Source organism: Mauremys reevesii, linkage group 4 (genome assembly GCF_016161935.1).
Source record: "Mauremys reevesii isolate NIE-2019 linkage group 4, ASM1616193v1, whole genome shotgun sequence".
Taxonomy (NCBI): domain Eukaryota; kingdom Metazoa; phylum Chordata; order Testudines; family Geoemydidae; genus Mauremys; species Mauremys reevesii.
Window position 1 is genome coordinate 116375049 of NC_052626.1, and position 14771 is coordinate 116389819.

The window sequence follows — 14771 nt, forward strand, 5'->3', positions numbered from 1 at the left end:
GTTTTCCTTCCCTGTTAACTCCCATCCTCCCAACCATATGGACCTGCTTCCCACCCTCTTCCCCAGGGCCGGCTCCAGACCCCAGCGCGCCAAGCGCGCGCTTGGGGCGGTATGCCGCGGGAGGGCGGCAGGCGGCTCCGGTGGACCTCCCGCAGGCATGCCTGCGGAGGGTCTGCTGGTCCCGCGGCTCCAATGGACCTCCCACAGGCGCGCCTGCGGAGGGTCCGCTGGTCCCGCGGCTACGGTGGAGCATCTGCAGGCATGCCTGCGGGAGGTCTACCTGAGCCGCGGGACCAGCAAACCGTCCGCAGTCATGCCTGTGGGAGGTCTACCCGAGCCGCGGGACCAGCGCACCCTCCGCAGGCACGTCTGCAGGAGGTCCATTGGAGCCACGGGACCGGCGACCGCCAGAGCGCCCCCTGCGGCGTGCCACCCTGCTTCGGGCGGCACAATTCCTAGAGCCGCCCCTGCTCTTCCCCATTCCATCCCCTAAACCAATCAGCAATGAAATAGTTCACATTGACATTGAATTGGGGATTTAGAACTAGCACCCCTGGGAGATTACTGAGGGGCAGGGTTTGCATTAGCATTCACATCTCCCAGGGTCCTCAGGCCATCTGCAGACTCAGACAGATGTCGCTGCTTCAGTGATACTCGAGTCACATACAGGAAATTTTCTTCACAACTATGAGGCCAAAAAAAGTTACTTTTAAAAAGTCAATAAAGAAAAGCTTATACTCTGCAGAATCTGAGTAAGTGATGCAACAACAGAAATACATCACATGGGACAGGTGTTTGACATGCCAGCTTTAAAGGGAAAGCAATTCCCACTTCAAATCTCTTGTGCTACTGCAATTCCTTAAAGGGAGTCAAAAACTGTCTCAAGATTTGTAAATTCTCTATACAACCTTCCATTTCAGATACTTAAATATACATCAGCCAGAGAAGCCAATATGTAGCTATGCTTAACAGCAGAATGAGTCCAACCTCACGACAGTGCATCACAAAAATATTCCACATCATTTCTGAACTCCGAGACGTTAGTCTGCAGATGAATGTATGGCATTGAGATAGAAGACATGCCATCCTTCTTGTCTTTGTACCTGGGTTCTGATGGCTGGATGCTGCATTATGCACAATTGACAAACCAGGTTGTATCTTCTGCAAAACTTCCAAGTCTTGGGTTGTTATTTCATCTATGTGGATTTCTGACAAACTGTGAAAACAAAAATCAACCATGACAAACAACTATCAACCTAAGCTCAAGCTTGTAAATATTTATCAACTTCTTAATGGAAATGAAGCTTAACAGAGCATTGCAATTTTAACCACAGGTGCCACAAAAGTCAGTGTTCAAGTTACAAGAAGACAAAACAACTTTAGAAAGTATAGAAATGCAGAAATAAGGTCCCCCAACAACACAAACGCTGCCCTCCTAACCAATGCCATCCTGTGCACTTTCCATGTTAGGCAGATGTGTGTCTAAAAGCATCACAGAGTAACATGTTAAATCTCAGACAGCTTGGCAGTTCAACCAGGAATATCTCAAACCCCACATTACTGTGGAGTTTTGTCGGCAGTCATCTTAAACCCCGTCCAACACACGTCATGCAGCTGAATGTACCTAACCAACCAGTAAAGGAAGAAGAGATTTAAGATATTCACTACAGTAAGGAGCTGGATCACAGTAGAGAGTGAATGGTCGTCAAATATCCAGGGGCCGACAGGAGGAATTTCTATCAGGGACTGGAGGGCCTTGGAGAGACCTTTAGTGCTTATAGTAAGAATCAAACCACTGCTTCACTTTTCTATTTACCATCTAGACTTACTCCACAAACATGAATGAATTTAGCCCCCAGCACATGTGTGAGATAACCCCATTTAACAGACGAGGTAACTGAAGCACTAAGAGATGACATTTTCTAAAGCCTGTGCAGCCAAACCTGGCAGGCTGGGCAGCAACAAGGGTTTCCTTTTTGCTCCTCTGGAAGCTCAGAGTGATATTTAAAAGAAGGGGGGATGTTAGTCTATCATCGCGGTCTGGGAGGAGTATGGAACAAAAAGAGAGGACAAGTTGTGGTTAAGGGCACAGCGGCTCATTCTGAATTTTCAAAGCCCTAGCAGGGATCCCATGTTCCCAGACAGGCACTGGTCTCATCACAAGAGACATGGAACTAACTCACAAGATGCAGGTTCGCACCCTCAGCTCCTGGCCAGGCATTAGTTCTAACAAGATGCTCCACACCTGGAGATCCAGCACTGTACACTGATGACCCAGGCCCAAAACACACTTCACAACCACAGCTGCACAAGGAGTCAGGACACTATGGAGAATGACACAGATAGAGCAACTGTGGATTCATGGAGGAGAACTGGGGAAAATGAGGGGGAGAGGGGCCAGAAAGGAGAGGGGCACATCCCTGGGTCTGAAGGGATGCAAGGGGAGAGAGAGAGAGAGAGAGAGGAGGGGCCTGTGAGGAAAGTCTCTTCCCCAGGGGGCTGCTGGAGGGACAAGCAACACTGCAGTGAAGTAACTCAGAGCAGCCCCCATGGCTTTAACAAGGCCATGAAGACTGAGGGAGGGAGGGGGAAGTAGAACACAGGACCTGGGCAGATCAAACAGTGGTTCCAAATCCAGGACCACAAGACGTTGCTGGGGAATGCAGCTGGGAGCACCATGGGAGCCGCCTCTGGTCCTGTGTCCCTACATGGGCCCTGGAGGGTTGCAGATACTGGGGCAGACTAGGAAGCAGAGGAAGCCCCTGAAGCAGCCCACCATGCTGCTAGAAGTGACAGGAGCAGGAACAGCAGCAGTAGTACCAGAGGTGGAGAGGTGCAGGGGAGAAGTGCAGTGGCAGACACAAGTCAAAGTTTGCCCACAGTAGCAGCAGCAAAGTGGTGCCACATGTTACCAGTGTCTGGGGCAAGCTCACAATGTGTCTCTTAAGTGATTTCTCTCCAACAGCAGAAGCATGATCAGGTGCGTGTCCATCAGGAGGTCCTGGAAGCCCATCAGCAAGTAGAGGCAGATTGGGAGGTGCTGACCAAGGACTTCCAGCAACGAGCTGAGGGCCAACACCTATTTCAGGACCATTCTCCATAATCAGCAGCAGCGGCTCCAGGCATCAGTGCTGCAAGTGCATGCATGGGGCGGCAAGCTGCAGGGGGCGCCCTGCAGGTCCCTGCAAGGGCGGCAGTCAGGCAGCCTTTGGCGGCTTGCCTGCGGGAGGTCCGCTGCTCTCATGGCTTCAGCAATAATTCAGCGGCGGGTACGCCGAATCCGCGGGACCAGGGACCTCTCGCAGGCAAGCCGATGAAGGCAGCCTGCCTGCCATGCTTGGGGTGGTGGAATAGCTAGAGCCGCCCCTGATAATCAGTACTAAATGTAATTGTATGTACCACAGAGACAGCCATGGGCAGAAGCCAAAGCCTTCAAATGGCAGCTGGGAACCACCATGCACTCATGCATTTCTACACAAAATCATTAAAGATATCTGGGAAGCTGAGGAAATTCCTCAGGACTTCAAAGGTGTTATAATTACACTATGCAAAAATGAAGGGAACAAATCTGACTATGGTAATTATCAGGGTATCTCCCTGCTATCTGTAGGTGGCAAAATCCTAGTCCACATTTTGCTCAGTTGGGTTTTCAGAACAGTATCAGAGAAGTTTATACCAGAGACGCAGTGTGAATTTAGACCAGGTCAGAGCACCACAGACATGATTTACTTTTGTGAGACAGATTACAGAAAAATGAATTCAACAAAACATGGGACTGTATGCTGTTGTCGTTGATCTTAAAATAAGTTTGAAACTGATCAGAAATGGCCTCTGGAAAATTCAAGAAAAAAGTTTGGCTGCCCCACCAAATTAGTTATCATCATATGTCAATTCCATGAAGACATGTCTGGTCAAGTACCCTCAGATGGTGGCTTCTCTAAATCACTCCCCATATCTAATGGGGTGAAACAAGGCTGCAAACTGGCACTAGCCCTTTTTGGTCTCTTTTTTTGCAGCCATTCTGATTTATGCAGCCAATAACTTTCAAAAGGGTGTCTACATAAGGTACAATCTCCAAAGGCTTACTGCAAAGACAAACGTTCTTGAGAAACTCATGCATGAAGGCTTTTTCCAGATGAATGTGCTCTATTTAATCCGAGTTAGACAAGACCTACAACTTATCCCTAATAGGTTCTCAGAGGCCACTGTAGTAGAGGGAGAGAGCCTGGTGCAAAATCTGAGGCCTGAACCAGAGGCTGTGAACTAAAGTCAAGCTATGAATTAAAGCAGATGCTTTACAGGCTCACTGTCCAGTACATGAACTTGGCAATGTTCCTGCTAGCATTGCTAAAAGTACCATGCACTAGATAGTTATATAAATACATTCCAGAAGGCGAGTAAAAATACCCCCCAATATAGCACAAAATAAGATGCTTTGATAGAATAACGAATAGGGATGTTTTGTCCAAGATATCAGAAATAAGAACATAAGAACAGCCATACTGGATCAGATCAAAGGTCCATCTAGTCCAGTATCCTGTCTTCTGACAGTGGCCAATGCCAGGTGCCCCAGAGGGAATGAACAGAACAGGTCATCAAGTGATCCATCCCCTCTTGCCCATTCCCAGCTTCTGGCAAACAGAGGCTAGGGACACCATCCCTGAATAAGGCACAAGAGGAGGTAACAAACAGATGTCATGAAACACGTAAGGTGGTACATAAGTTGTCTATCCCAGTTGTTTGTCTCAGTCTATAAATGTTGGGGTACCTCACCTTAAACCTTTGAGTGGCCAAGGGGACAGCAGAGACTCCCATTCCTGACTGAGCCGCTTCTTGCCGCAGGGCACCCATGTGTTAATGTATTTGTGCAAGTTGTTAGGACTGTGCTTTGAGGGCAATAAACCTGGCCAAGTGGCTTTGTGACTCAGCCATGCCTGTGGTCCTTCTCTCTGAGTAACATTGAGGTCTGCTGAATTAGCAGGCTGCACTCTCTGCTAGTGCTGATAATATCGGAGCTCCAAGGACAGAAGCACTGAGCAGCTGTAACAGCTTAACAGCCTTGACAGCATCGAAGCAACAACATTTCACCCTTCAGCAACTAAACAGTTTAGACTCACCATCATCCTGGAAAAAGCTGAAGTCCTCTTTCACTCAGCTCCGTCAACCACAACTATTGAGCAAAACATCACCACTGATGGTAAAGAACTAACAAGCATCAATCACTTTACATGCTTGAGTAGCACCATCTCAAATTATGGTTTCCAGGATGAAGAAATACCAGATAGAATACAAAAGGCAAGCCAGGCCCTGAGAAGACTTTGCCATTGGATACTCAACCAGCACACCATCAGTCAACGGAACTTATTATGGATAATGCAGCAGTGATAGTGTCCCTTTCATATAGATGTGAAACATGGACAGCTTATCACAGATACATTAAGCAACTTTAAAAATTCCACTTGCCATCTCCACTCCATTCAGAAAGTCAACTGGCAAGACAAAGTCTCAGACATTAACGTCCTTGAAAGAGCAAAAGGCACAAGCACTGAGGTAATGATCATCCAAGCTCAGTTTAGATGGACAGGTCCTGTTATCAGAATGGGCAACAGACTCCCAAAGAAAATTCCCTATGGAGGGAGCTGAAACTCAGAAAGCTCCAGAGGGAGAGTCAAAGAAAATGTTTCAAAAACACCCTTAAGCAGAATCTGACCGTATGTGGCATAAATATTGATAACTTTGAAGACATAGCCAAGGATAGACATGAACGGAGAGCTACTGTCAATAACGGTTGTGAACAGTTTGAGGAAGACAGACAAGAAAAACTGATTGAAAAAAGGGCCAAGCATCATGCAAAGTCTTCCATGGGAGCCTGCATGTTCGTGTGTGACATGTTTGTGGTCTTGCTCCTCATAGGTCAGGCTATACAGCCACACGAGAACACGTGCAATGCTGTGACATCGTCATCAGATATGACGGATAGCCATGCATGTGTTCCTGAGAGATTTAGCAATGATTGATTGGTTTGGTGTTAGGAAGGAAATGACATTGCTACTATGTGCAGTTCACAATGGGTGACTGGGGGAGGATAACCAAATTGCATCCTTGTATTATTTGGTGAATAGTTCAGAAATCCAGATAAATGTGTTAATTTAATTATTTTGTAAAGGCTTCACTAGCCAAAAATTGACAAATTCGACATATTGGCTGAGAACATTATAACTAGAGCAGAAAACGTTTCCCTCCCTCCATTCCCTCATTCCCAAAATATTCACCTTTTAATGGGGGGGACCCCAAAAAACATTTTGGTTTTCAGCTGAAAGTTTCTGAGTTTTGAGTGTTCTGTTTTCTAAAGAACAACTGAGAATTTGAGAGGAAAGCAGATATTTCTAAGCTCAATTTTTTGTCAAATGACCTTCTGACAAAAGAATTTCTACCAGTTGTGCTGCTGTCTACTTGTCAAGCAGGGAACTTGCTCACTGGGTTTTCCACAGGTGCTCGACTGTAGGAGATGGGAGGAGGAGGTGGGTTGCCTAAGTTACACTGTTGGCTGTTTCAGGCTCTGACTAGCCTGGAGTCAGAATGGCACAAAGGTGGCTTAAAGCTACTTTCGCCCCTGCCCCTGTGTGTGCAGTGCCACCTGGAGACACAGAACACACTCCCGCCCTCAGCCCGTACAGATCAGCCCAATTTAGCTCATTGGTTCATGCAGGCCACACCTGTTTCTAGGTGACTGGAAGCCCAGCACACACTGTGATGGATTCTTTTAATACAGAAAGCAGAAGTCACTTACTCAAGCTTCTCTAACTTGCAGTTTTGATGTTTCAGTCCTTCACACAGAAGCTTCACTCCTGAATTACTCAGGTTATTACCTCTCAGGTTCAACTCTCTCAGGGACTGGTTTGTGCTGAGCAGAGAGGAGAGATCTCCACAGCAAGCATCAGTGAGCTGGCAATCCCAAACCCTGCAGAGATGGAGATGGGCACAGTGAACAGAGAGGAACTGACCACTTCACTCCATTTGATTCATTCATCAGTGTACTGAAGCACGAGCTTCAGAGGGGTAGCCGTGTCAGTTTGCATTAGCAAAAACAACAAGGAGTCTTTGTGGCACCTTAGAGACTAACAAATGTATTTGGGCATAAGCTTTCGTGGGCTATTACCCACTTCATCAGATGCATGTAGTGAAAAATACAGTAGGCAGGTATAAATATACAGCACATGAAAAGATGGGAGTTGCCTTTCCTAAGTGGTGGGGAGTCAGTGCTAACAAGGCCAATTAAGTGAAGGTGGATGTGGCCTATTCCCAACAGTTGACAAGAAGGTGTGAGTATCAACAGAGGGAAAATTACTTTTTGTAGTGACCCAACCACTCCAAGTCTTTATTCAGGCCTAATTTGAAGGTGTCAAGTTTGCAAATTAATTCCAGTTCTGAAGTTTCTCATTTGAGTCTGTTTTTGAAGTTTTTTATTGAAGAATAGCCACTTTTATGTCTGTTATTGAGTGTTCAGGGAGATTGAGTTGCTCTCCTAATAGTTTTTTAATGTTTCAATTCTTGATGTCTGATTTGTGTCCAGTTATTCTTTTGCGCAGTGACTGTCCAGTTTGGACAATGTACATGGCAGAGGGGCATTGCTGGCACATAACATATATCATATTGGTAGATGTGCAGATGAACAAGTCCCTGATGGTGTGACTGATGTGGTTAGGTCCTATGAGGGTGATGTTTATGTGACTGTCGCTTATTTGCACTCTACAGTCCAGGAAGTGGCTCTCTTGTGTGAAATGGTCCAGGCTGAGGTTGATGGTAGGATGGAAATTGTTGAAATGATGGTGGAATTCCTCAAGGGCCTCCTTCCCATGGGTCCAGATGATGATGATATCATCAGTGTAGTGCAAGTAGAGGAGGGGCGTTAGGGGACGAGAGCTGAGGAAGCGTTGTTCTAAGTCAGCCATAAAAATGTTGCCATACTGTGGAGCCATGCAGGTACCCATAGCAGTGCCGCTGATTTGAAGGTATAAATCATCCCCAAATCTGAAATAGTTGTGAGTGAGGACAAAGTCATGAAGCTCAGCTGCCAGGTTTGCTGTGACATCATCAAGGACACTATTCCTGACAGCTTGTAGTCCACCTTTGTGTGGAATGTTGGTGTAGAGGGCTTCTACATCCATAGTGGCCAGGATGGTGTTTTCTGGAAGATCACCAATGGATTGTAGTTTCCTCAGGAAGTCAGTGGTGTCTCAAAGATAGGTGAGAGTACTGGTTGCGTAGGGCCTGAGGAGAGAGTCCACATAGCCAGACAACCCTGCTGTCAGGGTGCCAATGCCTGAGATGATGGGGTCTCCAGGATTCCCAGGTTTATGGATCTTGGGTAGCCCTCAATGTGATCCGAGGGTACTGGCCTGTAGAATGTGGTGTCAGAGAGTTGCCTAGTAGCCTCTTGTTCATACTCTGACCTATTCGTGATGATGACAGCACCTCCTTTGTCAGCCTTTTTTATTATAATGTCAGAGTTGTTTCTGAGGGTGTGGATGGTGGTGTGTTCTGCATGGCTGAGTTTATGGGGCAAGTGATGTTTTTCCACCCGTGCACGTTGGCGGAAGCACTCTATGTAGAAGTCCAGTCTGTTGTTGTGACCTTCAGGAAGAGTCCACGCAGAATCCTTCTTCTTGTAACATTGGTAGGAAGGTGTCTGTGGGTTAGTGTGCTGTTCAGTGGTGTGGTGGAAATACTCGAGTCGGAGATGGTGAAAGAAGGATTCCAGGTCACCACAGAACTGTATCATGTTTGTGGGGGTGTTGGGGCAGAAGGAGAAGCCCCGAGATAGGACAGGCTCTTCTGCTAGGCTAAGAGTATAGCCGGATAGATTAACAATATTGTTGAGTGAGTTAAGGGTACCACCGTTGTGGCCCCTTGTGGCACGTGTTCAGGCTGCTTCAGCATTTCCTCTTTGGTACTATGATTTAGTCACTGAGGACTTTCTAAAAGTTACCTTTGGATGAAATATTCCAGTTCTGCTCACTACTGCCCAAGTGTGAATGTCTTCTGGAAGTTTGGGATAAAACAAACAGTCCCACTATTTTTGTGAATTAGGCAAGTTCGGGGGCGGGGGGGGAGTGGGAACACACTTTCCTTCATTATCAAAATAAAGTTAAAAATTTAAAAGAAAACCAAAAACTCCTGCTCCAGTGCTCATGAGTATGTGTGCACTATTTCTTTACATTTGTAGAAGGAAAGCAGGCATGAGGGAAGGCTCCAGGCACAAGCTTGAGAGTGAAAGGGAGAGAATAACTTTAGGGATAATCGTATTTTCTTTATTCTAATAATGTTCCTTTGTTTATTGTCAGAGGAAAGTGACTCTTTCTGTGATTCTTGACTATTGTCACACACGAGCACAGAAGTGCCTGCGGAGATAAAGTTAACACTTGTGGGAGTAATGGCACTTAGGCTGGGGAAGGGCTCTATTGTGTCGTGCAGAAAATGGATTTTCTCTTAGCTGTTATGAACATTTATGTACAATCATGAGACTGAATGTACAAAACCCACATTTACGTGCCCAAATGTCTGTGCTCACAATTTAGTAATTGTATGTCCAGTTGCTCCTGCAAATGCAGGTGATTTCATAAGTGAAAATAGGACCTAAAATAGTTTCAGTGGAAAATTAGAGAGCACATTTGAAAAGGCTGGTCTAACAAGGAAAGTACAGTAACTCCTCACGTAGTTATCTTGGTTAATGTTGTTTCCTTGTTACACTGCTGATCAATTAAGGAACATGCTTGTTTAAAGTTGTGAAATGCTGCCTTATAATGTTGTTCGTCAGCCGCCTGCTTTGTCCACTGCTTGCAGAAAGAGCAGCCCGTTGCAGCTAGCTGGTGGGGGCTTGGAACTAGGGTGGACCAGCAGCCCCACATCAGCTCCCTGCTCCGCTAAGTTCCCTGTGTGGCACTCAGCAGGCTAGCAATTGCTGGCAGTTCAGGTGTCCCTCCCCCCATTGCCATGTGTTGCTCCTGCCCTCTGCCTTGGAGCTGCTCCCGGGAGCCTCCTGCTTGCTGTGTGGTGGTGGTGGGGTAGAGGGGGGCTAATATGAAGGTTTCCCCCTCCCCCCTTGCTTCTGCCCCCGCTTACCCTATCTCCATAGAGCAGGGTCGAGGGGACATGACAAGGCTCAGGACAGAGGGAGCTTGCAGGCACAGCTGCTATCTCAACTTCCTGATCTATAAAGGCAGTGTACTTAGAGAGGGGTCAGCATATTTAAAAGGGCAATGCACATCTCTCTCTCTCACACACACACACACACACACAGGGTGTGTGTCTCTGTCTGCCATGCTGTTTCCCCCCCACACACACACACTATTTGTGCTGCCTTGTAGAGTATGAGGCTACATTAACAACAATGTGTTAACCCTTGAGGGCTCAGCTGAGTTCTAGTTCCTCATTTAGCAGTAAGGCATCCCCTGGGAAATATTCCACCCTCTGATTCCATCACCTCAACCAAGCTTCACAATCATCATTGTTGTGTACGGTATTAAATTGTTTGTTTAAAATTTATACTGTGTATGTCTTTTGCCTGGTGAAAAAAAATGTCCCTGTAACCTAACCCCCTGTATTTACATTAATTCTTATGGAGAAATTGGATTCGCTTAACATCGTTTCTCTTAAAGTCGCATTTTTCAGGAACGTAACTACAATGTTAAGAAAGGAGTTACTGTATCAAGGAACCCAGCAATGACTTACACTAATTTCTGCAGTTTACATCTGGGATGTTTCAGTCCTTCACACAGAAGTTTAATTCCTAAATCTCCCAGTTCATTCCCACTCAGCTCCAGCTCAGTCAGGGACTGGTTTGTACTGAGGGCAGCAGAGAGATCCCCACAGCAAGCAGCTGTGAGACTGCACTGCCGCAATCTGCAAAGGGAACAGACAGAACAATAACCATCTCCTTCCGTAAAGGGGTCAGTATTTGCTTTACTAAGTTCAGTGACATTTTCTTCATTCTTATAACTTGGTAGTTTCAGTGCCTATAAAGCCATGTCACCCAATGTATTTTAATTATTAAAATTCAATATGTGATGAGTTACTGATTAAGATTGTATTTGTACACAGTGCAAGAACAGTTTCAGAATATTTCACATAGCATCCCACAAAAATACAGACATTGGATAATCATCTGATATGAGATGCACATTCTGTGCACATATTCCCACCTGCCAAGCCCTGTGCTTAACAAGCTAAGTTCTTGTAGCAGATGAGAGCTTTGGTCATCTTATTAGACTAGGAGAGTGCACTACCAGTTCCCCTCAAGGTTTCTTGTCTACACCATGATCCCTGATTCACTCTCTGATTTTTAAATGAAAATATTCAATTTTTTTTTAAATTGACATGCGCAACACCATCACATTTCAGAAACTGACAAAGTTTAAATGATTCTGAAATTTTCACAATGTTTCTTTCAGGTTTTTCAACCAGTTCCACTGCCAGCCCTGCACCCGCCCCTGGGTCAAAGAGAAAAGTGGACTCTAACCCTCCTTAGCAGCATCACTAGCAACCCTGAACCAACTGAGGGCTATGACAAGGTTAGGTAAGATATAAGTGTAGACCTCAGCTGTAAAACACCTCAGCTGAATCAGAGTTACTAGAGATGATGAGTAAACAGAAGAGAACAGACAATAAAAACCTGTCAGTCCTCTTCTTTCTACACTAACAAATCTCATTGTCACGTAGAATCTCTCACAAAGGCCAGAAATTAGCACCATTTTCACTCCATATAAAATTGGATGTGAATTTGTAGTAAAGCTTTTCTCCAAAATGTATCTCCCTCTGTGACATTCTATACCTTGGGGGAGTGTACTGTAACCCCCATATTCCTCATTTTCATATAATCGGGATCTTACATATAAAGCATGCCTTGTAAGGTATCAGGGAAAGGTTATGATCTGCTGAAAGTCATTTCTCCATCCATATATGTGTATCATTAATGCATAGGAAGTTATGAGAATTGTGTTGTATGGTGGTCACCAAAACATGCTGTAATTTGGGGAAGTCAGCCAGATATTAGCTCCCCAGAGGCAACACCAAGGACAGTAACCAATGTGGGGCGGGGTGTCAAACAACCCATCAACAACCATTGTCCAGCGAGGGAGCTACAATGCAACGATTCACCTGCATGAGGCCACACCAGGGGAATTGCTCAACCTTGCTTAGAGAGACTTCGCAATGCCCCCTCATACAAGCCTGGACTTGTGCTTCCCAAGCACATCGACTGAGGGTATAAAACAGACAGAGTGGACACACACTGGGCCCTTCTCCAGCCCCATCACCCATGCTGCAAGAAACCAAGACACTGAGAAGAAGACAAGACTCCAACACAGGAGACTGGCCCAGGCTTAAGGAACAAACCTGTATATTAATGTCTCTCTCACACCTTTAGCATTAGGCTGGATTAGTCTCTGTGAAGAAACTCGACAGGCACACCATGCCCTGGGTGAGGAGGAGTCCTCCATGTTGTGCATCAGCCCAGCACCTGGCCTACTTACTGGGTGAGGATGGAGAAGAGGGTTTGCCACACAATTAGTTTAGTGGTTTCATGTCAAATGGAATTTGATTCTTAGGTGTTTACTATAATTTGCAGCTCAGAGATACATTTAAAATGGAATACAGAGTAATACCAGACAATGGGTAGAAATGCATTGCTGCCAAACTCTTGGCATAGCAGCAGTAACAAAAGAGCTAACAAAAGGAGTTTGCTTACACTATTGTTTTTAGTTTACAGTTTGGATCCTTCAGTCCTTGACACAATGAGTATGCAGTTGAAGTTCTCAGATCTTTAATCCCTGGGTTCCTAGAAGAGAAAACGGAAGTTGAAAATATAATTTCCTAAAGGCAGATTTCCTATCTCCTTTCCTGGCGATGATGGGGTAGGTTTTATTTGACAGCAGACATTTGTTATCCTCTTTAAAAAGAAAACAAAGAGAAGCATCTGAAGACACCACAGTCCATTCTTCTGATGTCATGTTAGCTATTCATTCCTAAAAGTAGTGTAACCCACACTAACCCTGTGCAGCATTAGTCCCCCTCTAGTGGCTGGGCCACTGCTGCTTTCAGTGAAAATCCTGCTTTGTCTTTTCAAGTTGGTATAGGAGAATAAATATGTCTCAGAAGAATGGAAAAGTACTTAATCAAAACCCTTAAAAATATGATTTGAGTGATTGTGACAACTGGCACAAGATTACACTGCTTTCAGGCCCAGGGAAAGTTTTCGGTGCAATCACCCTAAATCAGAATTAACTAAAGTATGAATTTGAAGTGGATTAGTTAAACTGCACTAAATCCCTGTTTGGATGCCATTATTCAGAATTAAATTGGCCTTTGAAAGTGAATTAAACTAAATCTAATTAAGGCCACTTTAATTCTGAATAACAGCATCCACATAAAGATGTAATATAGTTTAACAAATCTACTTCAAATTTATATGTTTCGTTCATTCAGATTAACTTTCCTGCATGTCCCCATGTAGACAAGCCTTTAAAGGCCATAGATAGCAGACAACACACTGTTTTTTGGCCATGTGGAACTTCTGAAAACCACAGAACAAAGTAATGAATGGCTGCTGGGCCCTTTTCCTCCCCTCTACCCATGCTGTAAGAAACCAAGACACTGAGAAGATGACAGGACTCGAACACAGGAGACTGGGCCAGGTTTAAGGAACAAAACTCTATATTAAGGACTGCAATATCCAGTGGGGTGAGAAAAACTGCTCAATCTACTTGTTGCCCAATTTAATAGGGTTGAGAGTTTAGACTGTGTGCTTATATTTTGTTTTATTTTGGTAACCACTCTGACTTTTTGCCTATCACTTATAATCACTTAAAATCTATCTTTCATAGTTAATAAATGTTTATTTTACCTGAAGCAGTGTGTTTGGTTTGAAGAGTGTCAGAGACTCTCCTGGGGATAACAAGCCTGGTATATATCAATTTATTTGTTAAACTGATGGACTCATATAAGCGTGCAGCATCCAGCGGGCATAACTGGACACTGCAAGATGGAAGTTCCTAGGGTTGTGTCTGGGACTGGAGATATTGGCTAGTGTCATTCAGTTGCACAATCCAAGGAGCAGCTTAAATGCCAGAGGCTGTGCATGAACAGCCCAGGAGTGGGGGTTCTCCCAGCAGAGCAGGGTAAGGCTGGCTCCCAGAGTCAAGGATTGGAGTGACCTAACAGATCACCGGTCCAGATAACACCAGAAGGGAACATCATTCCCTCCCAACCAGAGTTAGCTGGGACAGGGGACAGCTGACTAGGGAGTAACTTTGTTCACAAGCATGGGCTTATTTAGGATAGAGGAGCGGGAGCACAATGGTTTTGGGAGGGAAAGAAATCTGATGGCAGGAGAGAGGTAGGCTAGGAAATGGGGTAGATCGAAGGGATGGGGGAAAGCAGCAGGCAGGAGATATTAGACTTGGTCTACTTGCAGATTTTCTGCATGGGTTTACAGCTGAGGCACCCTGACCCCGCTGAAATTTCTTTTAATGCACCTACTCAAGCCTATCAGAGAGCAGGATCCTGCTCCCACTTCTAGGGAGTCTAAAATTTAATTTTGGGGGACTGCAAACTATGGATAAGACTTCACAGTAGAGTTACACTAGGGAGACAGGACAATTTAACGACACTTGAGGAAATATGGGCCTGCTAACTAAGACCCTGATTCTGCAGTCCTGCCTCACACAAATAGTCCTTACTACTAAATAATTAATTACTAAGTAAAGCAGTGTCAC

General features: G+C 45.2%; 1 pseudogene; it reads right to left on the reverse strand.

Moving 5' to 3' along the window:
* Positions 1 to 420: 420 nt before the first annotated feature.
* The window catches only part of LOC120403834, a 282366-nt pseudogene continuing 268015 nt past the window's right edge, over positions 421 to 14771 (reverse strand).